Source organism: Heptranchias perlo, unplaced genomic scaffold (assembly GCF_035084215.1).
Source record: "Heptranchias perlo isolate sHepPer1 unplaced genomic scaffold, sHepPer1.hap1 HAP1_SCAFFOLD_66, whole genome shotgun sequence".
Taxonomy (NCBI): domain Eukaryota; kingdom Metazoa; phylum Chordata; class Chondrichthyes; order Hexanchiformes; family Hexanchidae; genus Heptranchias; species Heptranchias perlo.
The window spans coordinates 3,454,515-3,467,019 of NW_027139688.1; the positions used below are offsets into that span (position 1 = coordinate 3,454,515).

Sequence of the window (12,505 nt, forward strand, 5' to 3'; positions counted from 1 at the left end):
TTCAGGGACATTTTACTTCACTTTATTCCTAATCCCAATGGAAGGTGATCCACCTTTCCCAAATTATTCAGGGAAATTTTGTTGATCTGTAACGGGAATGACAATAAATTCCGATCCAACAATGCCAGAGCCGTCAGACCAAAATACAACGCGGCGGGCAAAATGGCCAATCGATCTGGGAGGGTGCGTCACCCTGGGCAGGCAGCGGAGAGGGAGGGCCAGGTGGGCCGGCGGTGGCGACGTTGGTGGCCATCTATGCGCATTGATGTCACTTCCGGTGGGACGCATTGAGCCCATCGGCCCTCCCACATCCTTTCTCCCTCCCCTCATTTTAAACCTCAATTTTACGAAACTCTTTTAAAACTTCTTTTACAAATCTTTTTCAACTTTTTTAACGTCTTTTTATACCTATTTGAACTCATTAAGTCCAATTTTAAACCTTTTAACGCTCATTTTCAACTCCGTTTACACTCCTTTTAACCTCCGTTTTCATTATTGCGAATCTCCTTCAAGCCCCTTTTCACCCCTCTTTTTCGACACGTTTTAACCCCTTTTAAAACTCTCATTTAAATCCATTGTAACTGCAGTTAACCCCTTCAAGTCCCCTTTTATAGATATTTAAATACCTTTTTTGAATCCTTATATAAAATCCCTCTTTATATCTTTTATAACCTCACTTTTAAGCCTCTAAGTAAACCACCCTTTTATACCCATTTAACTCGCCTGTTTAAATCCCCTTTCTAAACACCTTTTACACCCATTTTATCTCCCTTTGAAAACCCTTAAAGACCCCTTTTTAAACACATTTGAAACCAGTTTCAGGCCATTTTAGCTCACTTTTAAACCTCCATTTTAAAATTATCCCTTAAATACCAACTTTCAGTCAGAGGGCGGTGATATGTAACAATTCTTACATCACAAGAATCAGCTCCAATTACCAAACTGTGATTTGCTGGAAAAAAAGGAACAATCGCTTGATTGGTGACAATGAGTTCATAAAGGCGAAACTTGCAGCCTCCACGAGTAAACGGAGAATCTGCAGGATCAAGGGAAGGTTAGTGTCGTTTCCGAACCTGTGCACGGTGTCTTTCTTCAGTCTTCCTCATCGACAGCTACAGGGGAGGTGCCTGAGGAATGGAGGGTAGCAAATGTTGTGCCTTTGTTTAAGAAGGGCGGCAGGGAAAAGCATGGGAACGACAGACCGGTGAGCCTGACATCTGGAGTGGGTAAGTTGTTAGAGGGTATTCTGAGAAACAGGATCTACAGGCATTTGGAGAGGCAGGGACTGATTAGGAACAGTGAGTGGAAGGTCATGTCTCACGAATTTGATTGAGTTTTTTGAAGGGTTAACCAAGAAGATAGATGAGGGCTGTGCAGTAGACGTGGTCTACTTGGACTTTAGCAAAGCCTTTGACAAGGTACCGCATGGTAGGTTTTACATAAGGTTAAATCTCACGGGATCCAAGGTGAGGTAGAAAATTGGATACAAAATTGGATTGACGACAGAAGACACAGGGTGGTTGTAGAGGGTTGTTTTTCAAACTGGAGGCCTGTGACCAGCGGTGTGCCTCAGGGATCGGTGCTGGGTCCGCTGTTATTTTTTATTTATATTAATGATTTGGATGAGAATTTAGTAGGCATGGTTAGTAAGTTTGCAGATGACACCAAGATTGGTGGCATTGTGGACAGTTAAGAAGGTTATCTAGGATTGCAACGGGATCTTGATAAATTGGGCCAGTGGGCCGATGAATGGCAGATGGAGTTTAATTTAGATAAATGTGAGGTGATGCATTTTGGTAGATCGAATCGGGCCAGGACCTACTCCGTTAATGGTAGGGCGTTGGGGAGAGTTATTGAACAATGAGATCCAGTAGTACAGGTTCATAGCTCCTTGCAAGTGGAGTCACAGGTGGATAGTGTGGTGAAGAAGGCATTCAGCATGCTTGGTTTCATTGGTCAGAACATTGAATAAAGGAGTTGGGATTTCATGTTGAAGTTTTACAAGACATTAGTGAGGCCATACTTGGAATACTGTGTACAGTTCTGGTCACCCTATTATAGAAAGAATATTTTTAAACCACAAAGAGTGCAAAAAAGATTTACTAGGATGCTACCGGGACTTGATGGTTTGACATATATGTGGAGATGCCGGTGATGGACTGGGGTGGACAAATGTAAGGAATCTTACAACACCAGGTTATAGTCCAACAAATTTATTTTAAAATCACAAGCTTTCGGAGATTATCTCCTTCGTGAATGGATGAAAAGGTTCTCAAATCGCATATCTTATACTATGTTGGGACAGCATCACACCAATCAAAAGGTGTCGTTGTTATTCAAACAGGCCAGGGATGGAGGGAGATGAATCAGAGTGTTACCCCATCCTAGGCAGCTCAGACAGCGGTGAGACCCTCGACCCTTCTTCCTCTCTATGGATATTCACCATAATACGCAGTGTGTTCACTCACTTCCTCTATATGGGACACTTTAATTTTTGAAGGCCCGGGGGACCATGATCGTGACCTCTGGCGATGCTGACCCGCCGAGTTTACCCCGTCTATCCTCCCACTCGATACTCAGCACCTCAGGTAACGAAAGCGCTCTCAGGTGTTTTGCTGAATGTCCAAACATCAGGTGGGGATTTTAAGAAATGAAATTTTAAGGTTGAAATGTTGCGACTAATGATGTGTCTATTTTACTGAACTTACTGACCAGGAAGTGGTAAAGAAAAGGTTCCAACTAACATTGTTCCCTGTTGAACGCGTTGAGGATTTGTCGCACCGTTTAGGCTCGTTTTTTTTTACCAGAAAACGCATCTCCTTTATCTAAAAATAAAAGATCTTTAGATGAAAAACACAATCTCAGAGTAGAAAGCCTCTTTCCCCAGAGGGTGAAACTCGGGTATAAATCTCAGATAACAAGGATCAGACGGAAAAACAACCTCAGAGCAGAAAGCCTCTTTCCCCAGAGGGTGACACTCGGGTATAAATCACATACAACAAGGATCAGATCAAATGATCAAACATTGATTTCTTCTGAAAAAAAACAGGAATTGGCTGCATTGAACTTCCAAAGGCAGAAAGTGCCGACTCTACACGGAAGCTGAGACGGAATATCCGGCGGGATCAAGGTAAGGTCAATGTACCTTCTAATCCTGTGTCCTGTGTCTCCTTACTCTTGCTGTTTAAAGCCGACTTCTCCCGGTGAGATTATGTTCCACGGGCCTCTGTGAGCATCATGTTCCTCGCTGCAATAACTATTCTCTAACTGTGCGCTCGGACAGTGACGGAGGGCGGTCTATTTAACACCGGGGACTCCCAGCTCAGCCCGCTCCTGTTCCACACCATCGTACTCATTTTAAGAGGGGTCCAGGGAGAGGAACCGGGAACACGCACTCCAGAGTGTTCATCCAACCTCTGCAGCTCAAGCAGACCGCAGCGGGATTTGAGAAGTAGTTTTGCACAATGTGAGAGAGTACACTTTGGATTTAAGAGTTACAGATGGGAGTACAGAGTGAATAGGGAATTATGCGAGATGGTCACAACAGAAATGATTAAAAGTTAGATTCAAGTTGTAGATGCAGGTCTTTCCATCTTTAGAGCAGAGAAGGTCAAGAGGAGATTTAATAGAGGATGTCAAAACAATGAAGTGTTTCGAGAGAGTAAATAAGGAGAAACTGTTTTCGTTGGCAGGAGGGTCGTTCACCAGAGGACACAGATTTAACATAATTGGCAAAATATCCAGTGGCGGTTTGAGGTGTTTTTTTACGCATCGACTTGTTATGATCTGGAATGCACGACTTGAAACGGTGCTGGAAGCAGATTTAATATTACAATTAAAAGTGGAATTGGATATAAACATGAAAAGGAAGAAATTGCATATTTGTGGGGAGAGACGACGGAAGTGGGACTTATTCGATAGTCCTTACAAAGAGCCAGCACAGGCACGATGGACCGAATGGCCTCCTTCTGCGTTGTAAGGTTCCACGATTCTCAATTCTGAATAAAATACTCAAAGCCCGGATGAGATATTGGGAGTTGCAGAATACAGTAGAATGAAATACCGCTCCAATGTTTAAGTTTCCCAGTTAGAACTCAGTGTGTTCAGCTTTGGATTCCTGCCCCAGGAAGAAAAAAAAGGCTCAGGAAGGATTCCAGTGTTAATTGAGACATGTGAGACGTGAGATGAAGGGACTGAGCTGCAATGAACTACAGAATTAACTTTAGTTTTAATTCTTGGGTTAAATTGTTGGCTCATTTAATATTCTGCCTGCTTGTACTGATTTGCCCAGGGCGAACATTCTTTCTCTGTTATACCCTATCAATTCCTTTCTTTGTGTTCAACGCGGGCAAGGAACGAATCTTCACTCCATTCGAGCAAAACAGAACAAGGGGACGGAACATTCAAATAGCAATGCGTCAGGTGAAAAGCCGATGCATGAAATTGTTTCTGTCTAATGCAGGGCAATGGGATTTGTTTAGATTTTCCTCGCAAACAGCCGGTACAAACACGGTGGCACGATGGTTTCCTTCTGTGCTATGCACATCCATGGAAGCAAAGGATGAATTTACATCATGGGCGCTTCAGCAACAGGTCGGCACCGGCAGGGGCGCTATTGTCCACTGGCCGCCTGCGATTTTCTTCTTGAAATTTGTGAGTGGCAAATCTCGGGCCCAGAGAGCGCAATTTCGCGACATGTGCTATGGGCCAGCGCCTGGAAAACCTCCACAACCTGATAGAGTTTATTGATGAGGTAACGAGAGGGTCGATGAGGGCAATGCAGTTGATGTGGTGTATATGGACTTTCAAAAGGCGTTTGATAAAGTGCCACACGGCAGGCTTATCATCAAGATTGCGGCCCATGGAATAAAAGGGACAGGAAACAGTGAGTAGAGGTAAACGGTAGATTTTCGGACTGGAGGGAGATATAGAGTGGTGTCTCCCAGGGATCGTTCCGAGGTCCACTGCTTTTCATGATATATATTAATGACTTGAAATTCAAAATTTGCAGATGACATAAAACTTGAAAGGGCAGTGAACAGTGAGGAGGATAGTGATAGACTTCAAGAGGATATAGACAGGCTGGTGGCATGGGTGGACACGTGGCAGATGAAATTTCGCGCAGAATAATGCGAATTGATAAATTTAGGCAGGATGAAGGAGGAGAGGCAATATAAACGAGAGTGCACAATTATAAATGGGTAAAGGAACAGAGAGATCTGGGGGCATATGTTCACAAATCAATGAAGTTGGCAGGGCAGGTTGAGAACGCAGTTAAAAAAGCATTGGGGATCCTGGGCTTTATAAATAGAGGCAGAGAATACAAAAGTATGGAAGCCATGATGAACCTTGATAAAACATTGGCTTGGCCACAACTGGAGTATTGTCTCACTTTAGGGAAGATGTGAAGGCCTTAGAAAGGGTGCAGAACAGATTTACTGGAATGATTCTAGAGATGAGGGACTTTAGTTACAGGGATAGACTGGAGAAGCTGGGGTTGTTCTCCTTGGAACAGATACGGTTGCGAGGAGAATTGATACAGGTATTCAAAATAATGAAGGGTCCAGACAGAGTGGACAGAGAGAAACTGTTCCCATTGGCGGAAGAGTCAAGAACCAGAGGTCATTGATTTAAGGTGATTGGCAAAAGAACCAAAGATGACATGAGGAAAAACTTTTTCAGACAGCAACTGGTTGGGATCCGGAAGGCTCTGCTCGAGGAGGTGGTGGAGGCAGATTCAATCGTGGCCTTCAAAAGGGAACTGCATAAATACTTGAAAGAAAAAAAAATGAGGGAGTAGGATCTGCTGGATTGCTCTTTCATTGAGCCAGCGTGGACTCGATTGGCCAAATGGCCTCCTTCCGTGCTGAAACCTTTCTATGATTCCATGAGTCGAAGTTTTAAATTGCTGCCATGGATAATGAAATGGGAGAGTCGGCTATGTGCACGAGATGATATTATGAATTTGTTCCGTGTTAATTTTATTCCATTGTTTCACCTGTACACTTGTGGTTATTAATGATGATAAATTTACATTTTCAGGTAGCTATCACTTCCTGTTCTAATATAAGTCCAACATGCGTTGGACTTACAATCCTCACGCCCCTTTTCAAATCCGACATGGCCTTGCCCCCACCCTATCTTAATATCTCTTCACCAATCGCGTCACCAAGGGTGCTTCTCGCCCATTTGGCGGCTTGTCAGAAACTCGGGGGGAGATGTTCCTGTTTTCTGCCCAATGATTTGAACACCCCGAAAATGTTCGAATGTTCGTTCGTGATTTTCCAAGAAAGCAATCGGTTCCTGCGATACCCGGCTGGCGGCGTGGGATCTCGGATTAAACGACCTAAGTTGTGCACAAGTCCAATTCTAAGTTCATTATATTGTGATATTATATATAGAATTCACAGTTTGCAGACGGACCTTAAAACATCAGCTATAAATCTAGCAATCTGGAGGCCGGACGCAGTATTCAGCTAATTATTTACCAGGTTCTAGGGCCATTAATAAGTAAATTAGATCACACTCATATCGAACCAAGGACTACTCGTTTCAGTTTCAGTGTTACTGGGCCGAATGTTAACTGTACAAATTCTGCTGCACTTCTTCAGAATAAAAGTCCAGATCCTGAAGAGAAACTGATCAGAGGGACAGGAGTGAGTTCACTTGGACGGACGGGGAACAGAAGGCAGAAACAATGCGCTCTTTGGTTCTTACTCTGCTTATTGCCCTGTGTTCTAATTGTAAGTATCTGCATTCTTCATTCAAGCCGATTAAAAATCTCGATGTTTGTATCTAATGCTCTTGATTCTGTTGATTTTCTTCGTATCAAATGTCCTTGTTTTTCAAACGGTGAGGTATTGAAACCAACAATCCTCATTGTATTGGAAGGAAAACTCGTCGCACTGATGTAACTGGACAACCTTTTCGTGGACCGCACATCTGTGGAACACCTGGGAACAGATTTCCGTCTTCACCGCCAGGGCTTTAACAAACAAACATACCAATTAAGAGCAGGCTATTCGGCCCCTCGAGCCTGCTCTGCCATTTGATAAGATCTTGGATGAACTGATTGTCACCTCAACCCTACTTTCCCGTCTACCTACTGTAACCTTTGACTCCCTTGTAAATCAGGAATCTATCCAACTCAGCCTTAAAAATATTCAATGACTCCGCTTTCACCGCTCTCTGGGGAAGGGAGTTCTACAGACTCACGACCCTCTGAGAGAAAAGGTTTCTCCTCATCTCCAGCTTAAATGGGAGACCCCGAGTTCTAGTCTCGCCCACAAGGGGAAACATCCTCTCAGCATCTACCCCCCCCCCCCCCCCCCCCGAGTTCCCTCAGTATCTTATATGTTTCAATAAGATCACCTCTTATTCTTCTCAGCTCCTCGTGAACGGAAAACGGACCGAGAATCTGGCGGGCGAATCGAGGCAGGGAACAGAGACCAGCTGATTGAGCTTCCCTTTAAGTTAATGGAAGGAAAATCGGGAAGGTTCGATAACCAGCGCCTTATTCTCACTGCCAAAATTCGCTGTCTGCTCTCGCCCATGCAGAAAATCCGGAAATTTCCCCAATGACCACCATCATCTTTCCTTCTCCCAAGTATCTCAAGGTTTATACGATCAAAGCTTCGCGTTTCCATCCCATTTATCTCACGTTCTTCCTTCCTCTTTGTAACTTGGACGGTGTCCCGCAGTTTGGGTCATATTCTAAATGTGTCTATAAAGTGTTGATGTAGATTGGTCAGATTCCTGCTTTGTTTTACAGACCAGGACATTCTTGCTGTCAGCGTCAGCGAAAAGAACGAGAAAAATGTCATCGATCTGGACATGGCGCCAAACTCTGCAGCTTATATATTCACCCAAAGTCCGGAATCAGATGAAATCGCAATAAACTACATCCAAGAAGAGAGGGAGAATGGAACGTTTGATGAAGTTTGGAAGATTGCAGAGAGTAACATGAAATGCAAGGTACCGAGTGGACTGAAAAGAGAGCACATGTTAGCGGTTTATGCCTATACTCTAGAAAAACCGAAGGGAAACGTGTTCTACAAAATGTTCAATGAAGCCGTTAGGCGGTACGGAGCTACCGACTCAATCTACGCGAAGAATTTCAACTTTAAAAGTTTCCATTATCTTCTATCCACTGCCCTCCAAAAACTAAGAGTCGATTCCGGCAATAAATCACATCACACTTTCAGAGGGATTAAGAAGCAGGCTGAAGCTGAGGAAGGAGCAACGGTCCGATTTGGATACTTTGCTTCTTCCTCTCTTGATGAACAGGTTGCTCTTAGCTTCTTTGACAAGAACATAAACACGAACACGATGTTCGAAATATCTACAGGTTACGGTACCCCAATCCAAGAATGCTCGAGTGTTCCTGGTGAAACGGAGATTCTGATTCTACCTTACGAGATGTTTCGAGTCGGAATGATATCTCCAATGGAACATGGCACTAAGATTGAACTCACGGGGGACGGGTTGCAGGGAACCAATGTAAAGGTGGAAAAGGGCGAAGGTGGGAAGCTCGTGGTGGTGCGGAGTGCGGGGGCTATAATTTCAGCATTAGGCGGTTTCTGGATTCTGGCAGCTCTGGTTTCCATCTCGGTGTAAAATGTTAGTAAATTCCTGCAGCTCGCTGTAACTTGCCCTAATCTTCCATAACAAAGGGTAATATGGTTTGCTGATGAATTACAGTCGCCTCAGGCGCAAATCGAATCGATCGCAACCAATCACACTGGATCTATAGCTCGGAATCAACGCTTGTTCGGTTCCCTCCACCCTCATTGAAGACTCAGTCCACGATTCAGATATTTAATGGGAATTTCTGAAACTGCAGGTAAAACCGATCCGTCTCTCACTTCCCACCGCAATCCAACCTTGATGGTCCGTAGCCCCAATCTGAATCTGAATAAAACCTTCATGACCGGATAACCCATGAGGATAAAGCGTTATGCAATTATATTGAGGCTCAATCTTCTCCTCACGGAGTTCCACAATGTCGCACTTTCAGCACTGGTCACCGGACAGACACATGGAGAGAGAACGCTGGGCGATTTCCCAACTGCTTATCTAAAGTCTGCTGCTGATAAGCTCATCTCTCTGGGAACACACCAGTTAGTTCAGACCACGGGTTCAATCTAGACCCACCCTTTAATGAATGGCCCAGCCATTCACTTGATAGAATCGTTGAGCGAGCAGATTAACACACGACAAACTTCACAATAAACGCGATAGTGAGATCATAGTATCACAGTAGGTACAGCACAGGAGGAAGCCATTCGCCCCAACGTGCCTGTGCTGGCTCTTTGAAAGAGCTATCCAATTAGTCCCATTCCCCTGCCCTCTCCCCATAGTCCTGTATTTTTTTCCTACCTAGAATTTATCCAATTCCTTTTGAAAGTTACTATTGAATCTGCTTCCACCGCCCTTTCAGGCAGTGCATTCCACTTCATTAAAACTCACTGCATAAAACTATGTTTCCGCTTGCTTCCTCTGGCTCTGTTGCCAATCGCCCTAAATCCATGCCCTTTATTTACCGACCCTTCTGTCACTGGAAACAGCTTCTCCTTATTTACTCTGTCAAAACCGTTCATGATTTTGATAGACAAATTCAAAAAATTATTTGCATTTGGTGAAGTTCAGTGAAACTCGTTCTAATTTCAATACATGCGTTTTAATCGTGGTTCCCAGGTTGACTGTCGGGGGCAATATACAAGTCGTTCTGCATTGCATCTAACCTGTGTCGTTCTGTTCTGGGAGCGGCCCATGCTGATTCAGGGAGTAAAATGAAGACAAGCTGTAATCATTATGCAGAGGGAGCTCTAGCAGTATCTAACTAGTGCTGTACCGGACCTGAAAGCACTCGATGCCAATCCAATGTACAAGTTGGGACACGGTGTCCGGGGAATGTGGAGAGAATGCTGCACTCCATGTAACCAATGGTATTCGTGGGCTGGGAGTTCGTGATTCCGAACATGATTCTAAATACTGTCCATAATGAGCTCAATAATTATATTTCCTCACCTTTATCGGTACAACATAAAATGTTATTTTCGCCACTCTGTGATGTACTAGATCTGATATCCTATTAAAATTGTTTTTAAATTATTCAAATTGTTCATTGGTAAATTATTTGTGTTGTTGTGCACTGATGGATTCTGTGGGTGATTGTTGTACATTAACTTATCTGGAAATATTGTGCAAGTAATTTCAAAAATATGAACCGTAGAATGGTTACAGCAAAGAAGCTGGCCATTCGGCCCAGCACTCTGTGCCGGCTTTCTGCAAGAGCAATCCAGCGAGTCCCATTCCTTCGCCCTTTTCCTGTAGCCCTGCAATTATTTTTCTTTCAAGTTCTTATCCAGTACCCTTTTGAAGGCCGCGATTGAATCTGCCTCCACCACCCCCTCGGGCAACGAATTCCAGGTCCTAACCACTCGCTGTGTAAAAACGTTTTTCCTCATATCGTCTTTGGTTCTTTTGCCAATCACCTTAAATCTTTGGCCTCTGGTTCTTGACCCTTCCTCTAATGGGAACAGTTTCTCTCTATCTACTCTGTCTGGACCCCTCATTATTTTGCATACCTCTATCAAATCTCCTCTCCACCTTCTCTGCTCCAAGGAGAACAACCCAAGCTTCTCCTGTCTATCCACGTAACTGAAGTCTCTCATTCCTGGAACCATTCCAGTAAATCTTTTCTGCACCCTCTCCAAGGCCTTCATAACTTTCCTACAACGTGGTGCACAGAATTGGACACAATAGAGAGTAGTGGTTGAACCATTGTTTTATAAAATTTCAATATAGATTCCTTGCTTTTGTATTCTTTGCCTGTATTTATAAAGCCCAGGATCCCGTATGTTTTTTAAACCGCTTTCTCAACCTGCCCTGCCACCATCAAAGATTTCGCACATATAGCCCCAGGTGTCTCTGTTCCTGTACCACTTTTAGAATTGTAACAATTAGTTTATTTTGCCCCTCCTCGTCCTTTGTGCCAAAATGTATCACTTCGCAATTCTCTGCGTTAAATTTAATCTGCCACGCGTCCGCCCATTCCATCAGCCTCTCTATATCCTCTTAAAGTCTATCACTATCCTCCTCACTATTCCCTGCACTTCCAATTTTTGAGTCATCTGCAAATTTTAAAATTGTGCCCCGTAAACACATGTGCAAGTCATTGATATATATCAAGAAAAGGAATGGTCCCATCACGGACCCCTGTGGAACACCAATGTCCACCTCCCTCCAGTCCGAACAACAACCGTTCACCAGTACTATTTGTTTCCTGTCACATCGTCAATTTCATATCCATGCTGCCACTGTCCCTTTTATTCTATGGGCTTCAACTTTGTTGACGCGCCTGTTCGGTGGCACTTTCTCAAACGCTTTTTGGAAGTCCATATAAACCACATCAGCCGCATTGCCCTCATCAGCCCTTTCTGTTATCTCATCAAAAAATCTCTATCAGGTTAGTTTAACAGGATATACATTTAACAAATCCGTGCTGGCTTTCCTCAATTTATCCCCACTTGTCCAAGTTACTGTTAATTTTGTCCAAGAGCATGGTTTATAAAAGTTTCCCCACCACTGAGGTTAAACTGACTGGCCTGTGGTTGCAGGGTTTATCTTTACAGCCATTTTTGAGCAAGGAAGCAACATTTGCAATTCTCCAGTCTTCCTGTATCGAAGGATGATTGGAGGGTAATGGCCAGGACCTCTGCAATTTCCAGCCTTACTTCTCTCAGCAACATAGGATGTAGCCCATCCGGACCGGGTGACTTATCTACTTTAAGTACAGCCAGCCTTTCTAGTACCTGCTCTTTATCAATTTTTAGCCCACCCAATATCTCAACAACCTCGCCTTTTATTGTGAGTTGGCAGCATCTTCTTCCTTGATAAAGACAGATGGAGAATACTCGTTTAGTACCTCAGCCATGCTCTCTGACTTCATGGGTAGGTCTCCATTTCGATCCATAATCGTCCCCACCCGTCTTACTCTGAATTTCAAAGTTTTTGTTCCTTATACCGAATCGCTATGTTAGATTATTAACTGTAAGTCACATGTATGGACTGTTCAGAAAGAACGGAAGAAATAGCAGCAGAGCACATTATAACTGACTGAAAATGTCAATTAATTCTCAGTAATATCTACAATTGTACAGGTGAAACGGTCGAATTAATTTAACACGGAACAATTTTATAATATCGAATAAACATGAATGTTTGAAAGTTGAACACCAATGTGACATTCTCGTGTTCTAAATATTTAATGAATGAATCAAAATGTAACAAAATTGTTGCAAAATTTATTACATTCACGTTCACAGTCGTTACTAAATCCCTTATATTCAGATTATTGGCGATTTTACACGCATGACGGTAAGTGCTTATGAACACGTGAAGCAATGAATGCTCTTTTCTATCTCTCTTACTCCAGATCCCTCGGTTTCTGCACTTTACATTTTTTTCTAATGTGAGTTTTAGCTCCTTCCCATGTTATCTG

General features: G+C 43.4%; 1 long non-coding RNA gene across 1 annotated transcript; it reads left to right on the forward strand.

Annotated features, from left to right (window-relative positions):
* Nucleotides 1–3,048: 3,048 nt before the first annotated feature.
* Nucleotides 3,049–7,853, forward strand: LOC137318190 (uncharacterized). Its single transcript, XR_010961823.1, has 3 exons — nt 3,049–3,130; nt 6,612–6,743; nt 7,772–7,853. It is a non-coding gene; the product is annotated as an uncharacterized lncRNA (long non-coding RNA).
* Nucleotides 7,854–12,505: the final 4,652 nt, after the last annotated feature.